Consider the following 13716-nt stretch of genomic DNA (forward strand, 5'->3'; position numbering starts at 1 on the left):
CAAATGTTCTAATTCCCCCCGCCTGGCCAGATGTTGAAACATTAAAACAACAATAAAACTGCGGCGTTTTTATTAGTACACAAGAAAGCAAACCAAAACAGGAGTGCAGGCATGAACGAGTACAACGTGTGCAACTGATGCAGGACATTATCGAGCAGACAATTAGCGCCGCAGACAACAACGAACGCCGTTACATCACCAACAATCCAGAAGGCACAGACACCAACAAACAGAGGCAACAAACGAGAGCAGGAAGGTGGGCAAGCAGAGCGAAGGTTTGACGGTGTGAACGCTTCCTTTTAAATGCAAACGAACACCAATCTGCCACAACAGTCAAATAACCGGATTAAGATCATGCAGGCCGTCCTCATGTTCAAAAACACATCATATGAACACACAGTCACACGGTGTTGTTGCCGCGGTTACAGCCTCTGTGCTGTGTTGCGTTAACGAAGAGGCGAGCCCACCGTTGCCCACTTTACCAGCTGATCAGAGTTTATTCTCACAAGAACTGTTTTAAACTTCACATTATTTTAGTGCTGCATCTTGTAATTGTGTTGAATCTTTGAACGCGTTAAAATAGAATAAAAACAACAACAGAGAAAAAAGAGACAAACAAACAAAGCGAAAGGAAAACAAAGCAATAATAATTATAAATTACTTACATGTTCAAACAGGAGTGGGAAGGAGACTGAGCTTATTTAATCACTTTTATTTAGTAACTAATAGTCTACACCAGGGGTGGGCAATCTCAGTCCACGAGGGCCGGTGTCCCTGCAGGATTTAGATGTGTCCTTGAACCAACACAGCTGATTTAAATGGATAAATTATCTCCTCAACATGTCCTGAGATTCTCCAGAGGCCTGTAATGAACTTATCATTTGATTCAGGTGTGTTAACCCAAGGTGAGATCTAAAACGTGCAGGACACCGACCCTCGTGGACTGAGATTGCCCACCCCTGGTCTACACCCTTGTCTTCCTGTTTATGGCCAGCCCATCAGAAATTCTTCAGTACATTTACATGTTACATGTATTATTTTTATTTATTTATTTTCAGGTTTCAAATAATGAGGTCACTGTCTGTACAGGTAATCTCTGCATCACTCTCATACAGTTTTTTCTACTATTGGCTCTTCAGTACGTTGCAGAGAGGGGATATCCCTAATATGGTCATCCTAAGCACTCAGCTCTGGCTGTGAAGCCCCACCCACCTCCCGTTCAAGCCTTCTGTGAGCGGCAGCCAATCTGATGCAAGTATGTTTAATGGGAGGCCTTAAATGGCTCGTTTCACACACAGTGAGATAAATAAAGATCATTTAGAGCTATGAATCACGAAGGCGACCCAGCCGGGGGTGATCAGGCCCCGACTTGTGCACCAGTAGCTACCCACGGATCAGCCCTCTTCATCCACAGCCACCGTGTGGCTTTCTCTGCCACTTCACTCACAGCCTGGATGGCCCTCTTCTTGGCTGCCCAGCCGGCCGAGGACTTTGCAGAGTGATCGTCCTGCAAAGCCCCTACAACCCACTTCTATGGGCTCATAGAAAGTCTTTCAGCCCCTTCCCCTGCACTCCTGTTTCTATTCTAAGAATAGAAACAGAATAAAGTAAAAGGGTTTGCCATTAACATTAAACAACATGCTATTTATCAAGATATTCAAATAACAGGTAGATTAATCCTTTTCTTAAATAATACAAAGTACAACAAAATTCACGAGGTCATCCTGAGATTTAATGCCTTATTTAAATTCCAACACATTCCATAATTGCTTTTTTTCTTTCTTTTTTTTTTACTTCATCAGTTTCTAAACTGAGTGTAATGAAACAGCGTAAAAGTGGCGCTTCAGCCTGGTAAACAGGGAGCTGGAGGGATGTGAGGCGCTGGAGTGTCACACAGGTACGGACAGATGGCCCTCTGTGTGCTGATGAATGTTTCAGCACATTAAATCTGGTCATTTACTCTAATGACTTGACTTCTTGTTCCTCGGCGCTCCCTCTTTGACTCTTTGATGAAGCCGCGGATTCTTCTGTTCGCTTGCAGATGCTTTGTTTGCTTCATTCATCAGTGTCCAAGATCCAGGAAACTTTTTCTGACTGGCCGCCAGCATCGCGCCATCTGTCTCCACCTGTCCAATAACTGGAGGTGCGGCATGAGAAATGGACTTCAGGCGCCTAAGCTCATCTGCAAGAGAACCAGATGAAGGCGCAAGGTGCAGGCTAATAGCTGCAAATTATAATAGAGCAACAGCTACAAATATGTGTTGAATTATGCAGCGATGCACTGGGCTAATCTGTCATTAATATGCCATCCTGACCTTTGCTGGTGTTTGTGACTTTCACTGTGAATAAATGATAAATGATACCAGAAAAGGAAAGACTGTTTCGTGATAAGTATTTCTTTGAACAGCTGTTGTAAGCCACAGAAGTTTGTGCCCCGCTGAGCATCTGCCTTTGCAAATTGATTACCCAGGGGAAGCCCAGGCCTGCCCTCCCTCCTCCACAAACTAACCACAGCTGCTGCTTTGATTAAAAGCTGGATGGAAGTCCCTGAATGCAACTTCCCGCTCATAAAAGTCAGACTGCAAAGTGGGATCGGTATTATCTGAAGAGGACGGAGACAAGGTGCCTCTGTGGTAGAAGAATGCTGAAGCTTCTTGTTTGGGTTTTGGAGCAGAGGGTCATGTGATCAGGTATCAGCTAATGCTAGCGACATCCACAGACTGTTGTGCAGAAACACAAACACCTACACAGACTCATAGATATGTTTTTAACAATTAACTACAGAGCGGATGACTGAGCTGTCATATAGAAACACTAAAAAGTGTTTCAAATGGCCATAAACGCGGTCTGGAGGTCGAGTACGGACACTTTGGAGACCACTTGAAGACATTTGGCAAGTTAAATATATAAGTTGTGAAAATATTCACCCTGTATGGTTTTTAAGGTTTTGTACCAGGTTATAAAAATGTTTATTTTTGCTGTAAACTTCACTCACTTTGGAAGTTTAAAGTGGCCATTAGACGTGCAGTTAGTGTCCTGTCACCTCGCCACACATCCATCTACACAGATGGAAGAGCAGAAGAAAGACCGCAGCACAAAACAGTGCAGACATCCTCTCTACATCAGGACATATAGCTGGTTATCAGTTCTCCAAGTTAACCAGCGTTTCCCGTGGTTAACTTAGCAAACTGGGTTCACATTAGAGGGACGGCCTAGCAGCCTCTGACCAATCAGATTTATGGATATCTGTGAGGAGTACAGGAAGCGCTGGTTTTCTGCACCTTAGATAAAATAAAAATGTACCATGAGGAAAATATGAAGAGGTTGAAAAAAAGAATACAGTCTTAGAGCAGCTGCTGCAGAAAATTAAAGACTAGACTAGAAAATATGGTGAAGCAAATCTTCCCTTTGGCTCCACCTGCACAAGTGCCGAGGTAGGTCCCCCTGCAGAACTGGTTTTCCCTGCGTCGGGAGCAGCGCTGGGCTGTTTAAACCATGGACATGGCAAAACAAAGGGGGGGCCTAGCAAAAAAAGTTTGGGAACCACTGAGCTAGACAATAATTAGACAGCAGAATGAATACAGTGTATATTTTAAAACATCAGCGCCCACAGAATGTAACAACAGGTAAAAAGGTTTAATTACAAAGGGCAGGGAATATGCAACAGAAGGATGCAGGTAGATATCGCAAAGGTAAACATTCAGCAGTGAGAGAGGGGGAGTGGGATTCGAAAAGCCACTGAAGACGAACATGGGGACGACTCTGCGACAGAAGGGAAGAAAAACAAGGCCAGTCGAAGTCAACAACACAGAATAGGATCTAAAGCTGAGCATCACTACCACACAAGAGGAACGAAGACGACCGGGCGGATAAGTTTGGGCTAAGATGGACTGCACGTGTGTCAGCAGGCAGAGAGCAGGAAACACAGGAAGGCCACGCTTGTGTCAAATGGTAGAAAAGAAGGAGAGAAAAAACAAACACGCAGGCGGATCCACGACAGGCGATATGATTCAGGTTCACAATTTAAAAGTAAATAATTGGTTTAACTTAAAGTTCTTCTTTTGGTAAACATTAGTTTGGATTCTGTCTTTGCCGCTGTGAGGTTACTGTACGGTGTCTCGTGTTTGTCCTCTGGTACAGTGTCCGGCACCCGGCTAATGATTCCTGCCGTGACTTGTTACCTCATCAATTCACTGCCCATGAAGCAGATCTTTTTCTGCTGAAAAGCAATCACTGGAGAAGATGAAGCTTGTTGGTCAATGAAGACGGAAAGTTCCACAGGAAATTGGCCTCTTGTTCATCCAGCCGTCACCAAATTACATCTTCATGGACCAATGAGGAGGAGGTCTGCTTCCAATATCTAATTACCCCAGTCGTGTTTAACAGGAAGGAGAACTGACCTTTGACTCTTTTTATAACATTTCAGGTCATCGATCTTATCGACTCCACGCCGTCAGTCACCCTCCTGAGCAGCGCTGGGGTCATCTGGTTAACTTGAGGGTAAAAATGGAGAAAGAGGCGCTCCTAAAGGAGAAAACGCCTCTTACATGCAACCAACTTCCCCAATATTCAGCCAAACAAATTTAAACCAAAGAGCTTTAGTCTAATCAGGGGTTAGAAAATCCTCCCAAGCAAATCAAACGACTAATATGTAATTCTAATCTACACTGACCTTGTGTTGATTAAAATAAGAAAATAATTTCAGTCTAGTTGTGATTTTGTGCAGAGGGAAAAACTCTGATTAAGTGCACAGACTTAATAAGTTACATCTATTTCAAAGACTACATGCCACGAGTGTAATCACGATGATGAATACATATTCATATGTCTTTAATATGCGTTGTGTGTGCATCACAGTGCAGAGTCGTCACAGTGCTACGCAGGGACAGGGACTGAAATGTAACACAATCAATCGAATAACTGTGTTTGCATGCATGCAGTCAGAACGGTGAGGTCTGAGGTTAAGGAGATTTAAAAGGACAGTAATGATTACTTCATAAGGTCAGAGACAAGAGACGATCATCTGCAAGACCGAATATACGAGGTTCACCTCAAGCGCTTGATTTGGAGCAGGACATGATGCACCTGAGTGCGTGTACACTGCAGATTTGGGATCATTAATGATGACTTTGTCTGCAAAAAAAACAACATTTAAAAATAGGGTTAACACGATTAACAGAAAACGCTCGTGTAGATTTCAACGAGGTGGAATTAAAAACTAAAAATAAAGTGGATCTACATCTAATGAATACAGAAATGTGGGATACTTCAAAATAAAAGCATGAATAACAGTCATAAATAGAGCCAAAGTGAAGGTTGTGGAGGAGTCGTGCACGATCTGCAGGATCAGCTTTATGCTGGGAACAGGGACGGCTGAGAGAGCTGATCTCACTGTCAGGGTCACACTCATGAAGTAACCAACATGTTCCTTTGATATGAAACTGTGTTTGGTCTCTGCCTGCTCGGTTTGACATGTGAAGCTTATGTTAAAATCTTTTCCCCACACCAACCATCACTCCCACCTTTGAAGCGTCATTCTCTTTGCATGTGCTTTTCTCTGTTTGCATTTTTACTTGTTGCATTTTAAACATTTGAAGCTTTTTCCCATATATGCTTGTGCTTTTCCCTTGTACAGTATGTGTTTTGTCCTTAGGGACCACATTATATCGCTGACTCTGGGAAGCCTTTTGCTTATCTGCCGGTGAAAGCTGTGTTTTGTGCTTGTGTACCACTCCGCTGTATTCTGTGCCGCTCTGATTCATCTATTTTCTGTTGCTTATCTGGAGCCTGCGCTCGCGGCAGAAGGGTAAGTAAGGTAGTCCCTCTTCGGGGAATCCCGAACAGTTACCGAGCCGAATGAGATGTATAATCTCTCCAGCATATTGGAGGTCTGCCTCAAAGTTTCTGTCCAGTTAAGCGCGTGCAGAAAACCTCCAAAGGTGCCCCAAACAACCTTGACCGGCTCCTCTTATTGCAAAGACTCGTGGGCTTGTCTCCAAACTCCTATCTGTAAGTGTGATACTCTGATTAGTGGCACATTTTGTGACTAACAGCAGAAAGTAGTTTACGACGTACCGCATTACAACAATACTGAGCAGATAATGGCTGAAGTCACCTCAAGTGCATTTAAAGAAAGTTTGCTGTACAATCTTTCACCTGTGAACATGTGTCTGATAGAAAATCAGTGACACCTGCTCTCACTACCAAAAGACCTTTGCGGAAACCAAAACTGTAGTTCCTCTAATGACCACATGGGGGTGACTTCAGAGGTGGATCAATCCTGGCAGACTCGCATGTTAAGGCAGAAATCAACATGTTCGCAGCCTGTTTTTGTGTAGCTCACATAATTTTTTAAGGTTTCGAGATGTAAGCTGATGATTTCTGCACGTGAGCGGTAATCTGAGTAGCGTCACCGTGCTGCTGCTTGAAGTCTAGTGTTTTATTTGCATGCATCATGTGACCTCCTGTGCAGACTTCTTTTCTTTTCACCTGGCCGGCTCGTGTGTTTCAGAGGCGGAGCTTCCTCCAGCGTTCCTGCTCCTACTGGAAACAATCGCTTACCTGCTACTTAAAGTTCCCCCGCCGTGCACTGGTGGTGCTTCTTGTTGTTTTCCTTGTGTTTGTGTATTTGCTCGTGGATCCTGTTCTTCTCGTGTGCAGATGCCTCCCTCGTGTCTGAAACCTGCGGAGAAAAATGAAAACAAAACTCTGCATTTTTGCCTGCTAATTTAGTCAGAGCTGCAGTAAATGTGTTAAACTTTTATTCTGGTGGTTGCAGTTGAGTCCAGATGTGGTTCAAGTCATTAGGGTTTGCTAATAATTAGCAGGTATTCATGCAGCACACCAAGCTGGCCCTCCACTGTCTCTGTGGTGGAAGCAGCTAAAGCTTAATAAAAATGAAAATAATGCAGATCCACTAATAACTAATGTGATGTCAGAGTGGCTACGTCTGTCTCTTATAGTAACAGATTTTGGGCAGATCTGTTCAATCTGACGTTAACTGTGTTTCAGAAAGTTGAACAATGTTATTTTATTGCAATTAAGAACTAATAATGTGAAAGATTTCATGCACTTACATGAAAGTAGCACAAAGGGATCGTTTGTGCAGCAAGTCATAAATCACGTGACGTTATTCTTCTCCACACGCAGACGGCCTGCTGTGACTAAAAATGATGCCAGCGTGTCATAAATTATGACATCCAGTGAGACGAGAGCGCTGGGTTATGATGGCTGCGTAGGAGGGCGGCTACATTTCACTCCTTACAAAACACAGACAGATAAATAACATCATATTGATCCAGTGTAATTCCTGGATTGTCAAAGACGCTGAGCAAAGGAGATGGAGGTGTGGGAGGATGAGGAGAGGAAGGAGGGAGACGGGAGGCAAGCAAGCAGAAGTAAAGAGTAATTTTGGATGAGTGGAAAAAATAAACTAATGGCCAATAAAAATGAGACGCCCGCTCCTCTGCTCTCCCGGAAACACTTTTTTGTGCTGCTTTATGTGATGCAATAAAAAGGACAGCTGAGAGCAGCGAGCAGGAATGGCCGTTTTATCAGCTGGGAATGAGTCTGTCTCTCTCAGCCCCAAAGACTCATATTAGTTTTATTCTTGTCACGGTGAACTTCCCTGAAGCTTCCTGCCACATTTTCCCGTGTGCTCGTTTAGCCGGTTTGCTCAGATTTACACACTCATTCTGCTTCCTCAGAGCTCCAGGACTCTCTTGCACAACCTGCAAGGTTATTTCATGTAGTGCGTGGAGACGAACAGTCAGAGAGGCGCTAATAGACGCTGATAGAGTCACTCCTTGTGCATGCAAACTGGAATTTACATATATAATAAAATGAATGGAAGGCTGTAATGAGCCATGCATTCACATGCAAAAATAAAATAAGATTATCTACAACTTCCAGTAAAAGCAAAATTCATTCATTAAAATTAAGACCGACCTTCAGGAAGCAGGAAATGCCAACATCTACATCAGGAAGCTTCATGTGCTGCTATAGCTAAAAGAAAACAGTATCCCCAGTCTCAGTTAGGACACATCTTTGGCTGTTTTAGCTCAACATAGATTTGGAAGTATGAGCTCAGAATCAGGCACTCATCACAGACCGGTCAGCAACCGGCACAAGGCAAAAATGTGTAAAACAAGGCAACTAAAAATGAAATAAATGTAAACTAAACTGGGTCACAAACATAACACAAGGAACTAAGAGACACAGGGTTGACACAGGGGCCAGAAACAGAAAGGAAACAGACTGGGTAGACAAGGAGGAAACTCAGGGAGGCGAACATGGGAACAACTAAGGGACATGGAGGGAACAAAGACATGACTAGGGAACATATAAGTAAACTCAAACCTAAATCATTTTAATAAAGCAAAGAATCATGAATCCCAAACGTAAACTCAAAAAGCTGGGTCACAGACCCACAACCACGACACGCCCACAGTGTCACAGAAGACACTAATTTGTCTGCAGACACACATGAACGAGGCCTTCAGAGTAAAAGCACACCTTACAGCTGCAACCAACACATTTCAGAAGGCACAGCTTTTACTTTGAAGGGGAAAGGTCTCTGTTTCTGCACATTTCCCAGCTATGGTCAAAATCACAGCTGTTTTTGGTGCAGCTCTGTGTACTTGTGACCAGTTTCATCAAGCGACACCAAGCATCCTCGCAGCCGGTGTGGGAATACACTTGGTTTTGTTTTACAACCAATAGTTGCCAGATGTTTGCAAACCCGTCTGTGGACCTGTGTGATCGTGACCTCTCAGTCCCACTTTAAGGCGCTTACAGCCTTCGCTGCTTCGTCTTCTTATCTAAAATTGAATTCAAAAGTAAACATGAAAACATATCTCAAACTCTCAAACGTTTGTTTGTGTCAAAGCTCGGCACTGAAGCTTGGATGCTGCTTCCGCAAATGATTCCATGATGGAGGACCTGGAGGAAGAATTATTATTTACCTGCAGGTCCGACTGCATATGCATGGACGAAGGATTTGTGGAAGCGGAAACCCTGACGCTGGGATCATCGCAGATGCTCTTCAGCCTCATTTCCAATCCAAGAGGCAATGATGAAAAAACACTAACAGTGATAACTGCTTCTACTACAACATTAGAAAATCCATAAGCCCACTAATGCAGATCACACAGGCCGCATTTACATTTATTCAAGGTTGCTCTCTCCATAATCAGAGCTGTAAACACTCGTAGTGCTAAACAGCGTTCAGCTGGCATGAGCACAGTGAGTGGACAGACTCACAATCTACTGCAAGGGCACAGGGTTAACAAACAGATCCTTCATTACAGCCAAAACAATCTTCTTCTCCTACACAATTAGCGCCAAAGCTCCCGGCGGAGGCTCGACAACGCTGTGCTGCCGTCTGTCTGCTCCCCGCTCCGTCCAGGATGACGAACACTCGTGCACAGTAGTTTCTTCCCTCTGTTTCTGCTGCTGTGTAGCCTCAAAACACCAGGCAGACGCGCTTCCAGAGCCAGCAGCTAACAAACCGAGCTGCTCCCGAGGGCCCGGGGATGCAAACCGTCTCCAAACACGAGGACAGAAACAATAGATTCAGTTTGTCAGAACTTCTCAAAGCACTGGATACCACTTCATCACAGAAAACTTTTCTGTATCAGTCCTATTCTTACATATATATATATACTGTTTTTAACACACGTTTATGTAGTAATTTATAAACAATAATCTTTATCGTCATTTTAGGTATCTACAGATTTTTTTGTCTTTTCTCATAGATACATATTTTTTTATGAAAAGAGCAAAACATACAAACAGCTAGACTCCACCGAGAAGCAAAATAATGGAGCAAACCTGCAGATGAAGGGAAGAGATGGTGACAGGACCTTCCTGAAGTTTAGAAGCAGGTTGCAGACTTTGCTTGTAATCACACCGTGAAGGAACAATGATGGAGGGGCTGAAAGGCAGTGTGGCAGAGCACGAAGCATTTACAGAGCAGGAGCTAAGGGCTCATCGGACTGGAGAAGGTGAAGAAAAGGAATGGAGATCATCCTTACTGAAGTTAAGTAGCTTTATTATAACACAAACCTGGAAAGCCCACATTTGGTTAAGGACACTTCTGCTGCTCGGTGTTCAGACTGGGAGGTGAGGGTGAAGGAAGCTGCTGGCTTCCTCGTATCCATCTTCGCTTTTAGCCACACCAATATTGTTTAAACAAAGGAGCAATTTGCACATTATCCTCATGACAACCGAACAGCTCTCGATTCATCGTCGTGTTCAATTTGCACGACTACTTTGAGCCAAGTGGAGACGCCTCTCGACAGCCCGGTCCTCTGGGCAGAGTTTCCTGCATGTGTGATGCTCACATGCCTGCGAGAGAACGGATGAGGAACACAAACAAGACGAGCATTAATGTGCTCATCCATAACGTGCTGGGCAAATATCCCATAATTACTGCACAGACCGGGGTCCAGTCATACATTAGCATTGATCATTACAGCATGAAGCTACCTGGTTGAAGCAGCTGATGATACCAATCACAGCCTTAATGAATCCCACTTAGCACCAGTGGATGTTTGTCCCACAGTGATCGCTCTCCCAGTAAATTAGAGGCTCACATCTGTCACATTCCTGCAGATCAGCAGTTTAACCACCGGGAGCTGTCATGGTTCGATGAGAGGCACCGTGTGTTTCACAGGTTTTCCTTCACTTGGTTTAAACTGAAAGGAAATAATTTGTTTGTCTTTTGTTCTTTTTCCAAATGACTTTGGTCAGTTAGCGGAGCGACGAGCCATTCCAAGCAGCCCTAATGACCGTCCTCCTCCGGCTATTAGCAGAACAATACAGTGGATTTAGAGCTCGTGGTGGGCGAGCAGATGTGGAATAAAATTTCAGGCGTTATTATTATTATTATTGTTATTATTATTATTGTTATTATTATTGTTGTTATATGTTCGTAACAACCTGTGCTTTTGGCTCCAAAGGAGAATCACTTCCCAAAGAGTCCGGTGTTTAGAGGCTGCTACAACGACCATGATATTATTTCATGATAACTGCTTAGAGCAGAATTTGTTTTTATCCATTCACGTTGAATGTCACGTGTGTGCTAACACAGCTGCTAACTGTTTGCTAGGCTTCACCTCTGTGCTGTCGTTGCCTTTTATTACAATTATTATTTTTAAAAATGGTGACAGCTAAAGCAGTAAAATCAAGGCTTCAAATCAAACAGGATTTCACCAATTATTTTTTCTTATACAGTCTGTGGTGCCTCTGATACTTCACCTGCACTGTGTGGATTATTTAAAGTGTAGACTTGAAAATTTGACTGCCCCCTAGTGTCTAAATGTGCATTACAACAAAGAAAAAAGAGAGTAAATGGCTGTTACAGAGACATCTGTGGTTCACGGTAACACTTTGAATCATTCATATTATTTAGTAGCTTTACTAAAAACAACAACATTTCTCCGTGTGGAGCAAAATTTAAATATCACGCGATCAGTTATTATCTTCACTCCGTGTCACAAATTAAAAAGGACAAGGATCCAAACTCTGAAAGTGTTAACCCAGGTTAAAAACTACAGTGCAAACATGTGAACGAGCCAAAAATCCAAAAACAAGTAAAAGGCTTAATTACCACGACAGCTACAAACAACTGGCATGCAACAAAAACCAACTATAAAACCAGTGATTTCAAAATAAAACTGAAAATTTATTTTATTTTGAAATCATTTGAGTCTTTTTGTGCAACTTTAAAACTTCGGTAAAGCAGACACTATGATATAAAAACTCAGTTCATCCATCAGGTGTCCTTTATTATTTACTATTGTTGCGCTAACATGTTTGAATCAGAATCAGAATACTTTATTGATCCCTACGGGAAATTATTTTGGTTACAGTGCTCCAGTATAAACAGTAACAAAGACAGACAATACACTAAGTAAGAAATAGACACAATATGTACATGACTTATATACATATAAGTCACTTATTGATAAATAGCTGAATAAGAGGAGAGCGTGTGCAAAAAGGGTGTAGCTATTGCAGTATACAGTGTGCTAAGTGGATGAGGCAGGAATGATGTCCTGTGTCGTTCAGTGGTGCTTTTTGGTAATCTCAGTCTCTCACTGAACGTGCTCCTGTGTCGTGGAGTGGGTGGGAGGCATTATCCAACATTGTCTTTATTTTGGACAACATCCGCTTCTCCGACACCACCTTAAGGGAGTCCAGCTCCATCCCCACAACATTACTGGCCTTACAGATCAGTTTATGGAGTCGGTTGGTATCAGCGACCCTCAGCCTGCTCCCCCAGCATGCAACGGCATAGAGGATCGTACTGGCCACAACAGACTCGAAGAAAATCCTGAACATTGTCCAAGGAGTCTAACAGTTTTTGCTGCTGGCCTCACTTTGCAGCCTGCGATATAATCCTGATTCATTATAGTGAATACATCTGTATAGTGACAGTCCGGTCTTTGTATCTTGTTCTATTAATGACTAACCTCGTATTGTGGATGGATTATCTCAGTTGTTCTGACTGAAGTTTGGTCCGTTTACAGCATCCTGCCATGCGATTGCATTTGTCTCTAACCATCAGGAACCTTCATGTTAACTTTTATCGAGTGGAAAAAAGTTAGTGTTCATCCTCCAGCTTCACTGTTTATATTATGCTAACATAGCTGTTAGCTAGCCACCACGTAGCACATCATTATATACCAGCTAGTCCAACTTCAGTAACCCGTAGTAAAGGGACCTCTGACTAATACGTCGGGTTCGTGTCAGGCTAGTAGCTGAAAACTAGCTTTACTTTGTTGTCTGGGTCAAGTTTGCTAGCGAGAGACAGAGAGAGGCGTTGAAAGGCTGCTCCAATGGAACTTATTGTTTCGGAGGAAAACACGAACACGGTGTACAGTCGAGTCTTAATAGCTTACTTAGAAACTGGGCTCGTCAGGCTCTCTTCTTGGCTGCAGTGGTTATTATTATATTTACATGCTTCCAGCTCCCGTTTCTGCTCGATGACAACTTGTAGTTTTCCACTCTCCTTTTTCTCCCTCCCTCGCTCACAGACACGTAACGTGTATGGCAGTCCATTCTCCCTGCAGCACGGACTACACTGCCCATGAGGCTACATTCTTTAGGGCTATGCCTGTAGCATTCTGGCTATTAGCTTAGCACAACAACAACAACAAAAAGGCGCTCTCTCACCCAGGAAACACGCAGAGAGAGAGAGCGTCACCCTGTAACCATGGCAACCGTACGCTGGAACAACAGAACATAGCTGTCAAACAAAACCTAAACAGTCCTGACCCCACAATATGAAACAGGAAAGTACCGCCGTGTAATCCATTTATTTCAACAAAGTAACTGTATTCTGAATACCACCTTTTTAAACGGTAACTGTAACAGAATACAGTTACTCATATTTTGTATTTTAAATACGTAACGGCGGTCCATTACTTCCCAACACTAGTCTTCATTTATGTTGGAAGTGATAGCAGAGCTGTATGTTTGAATTTTTCATAAATCTCTCAGTCAGAACATGCTACATCATGTTCAGGCGGAAATTAGCGAGCTAACTTCCTGCTAGCTTCAGACTCCTAGCGTCATAAATCCTGCATCCAGAAGATGCAGGTAATGATCTCTGTCGGGATTTTTGTTTATGCTCTGACAGTGCTGGGGAAATGTTCCCACACTTCCCCACTAATCTGCCCACCTTCCGGTGCTATTCTCGCCCTTTTTAAT

This window comes from Haplochromis burtoni, unplaced genomic scaffold, assembly GCF_018398535.1.
Source record: "Haplochromis burtoni strain Fernald_Lab_line unplaced genomic scaffold, NCSU_Asbu1 Contig_68, whole genome shotgun sequence".
NCBI classification, from domain to species: domain Eukaryota; kingdom Metazoa; phylum Chordata; class Actinopteri; order Cichliformes; family Cichlidae; genus Haplochromis; species Haplochromis burtoni.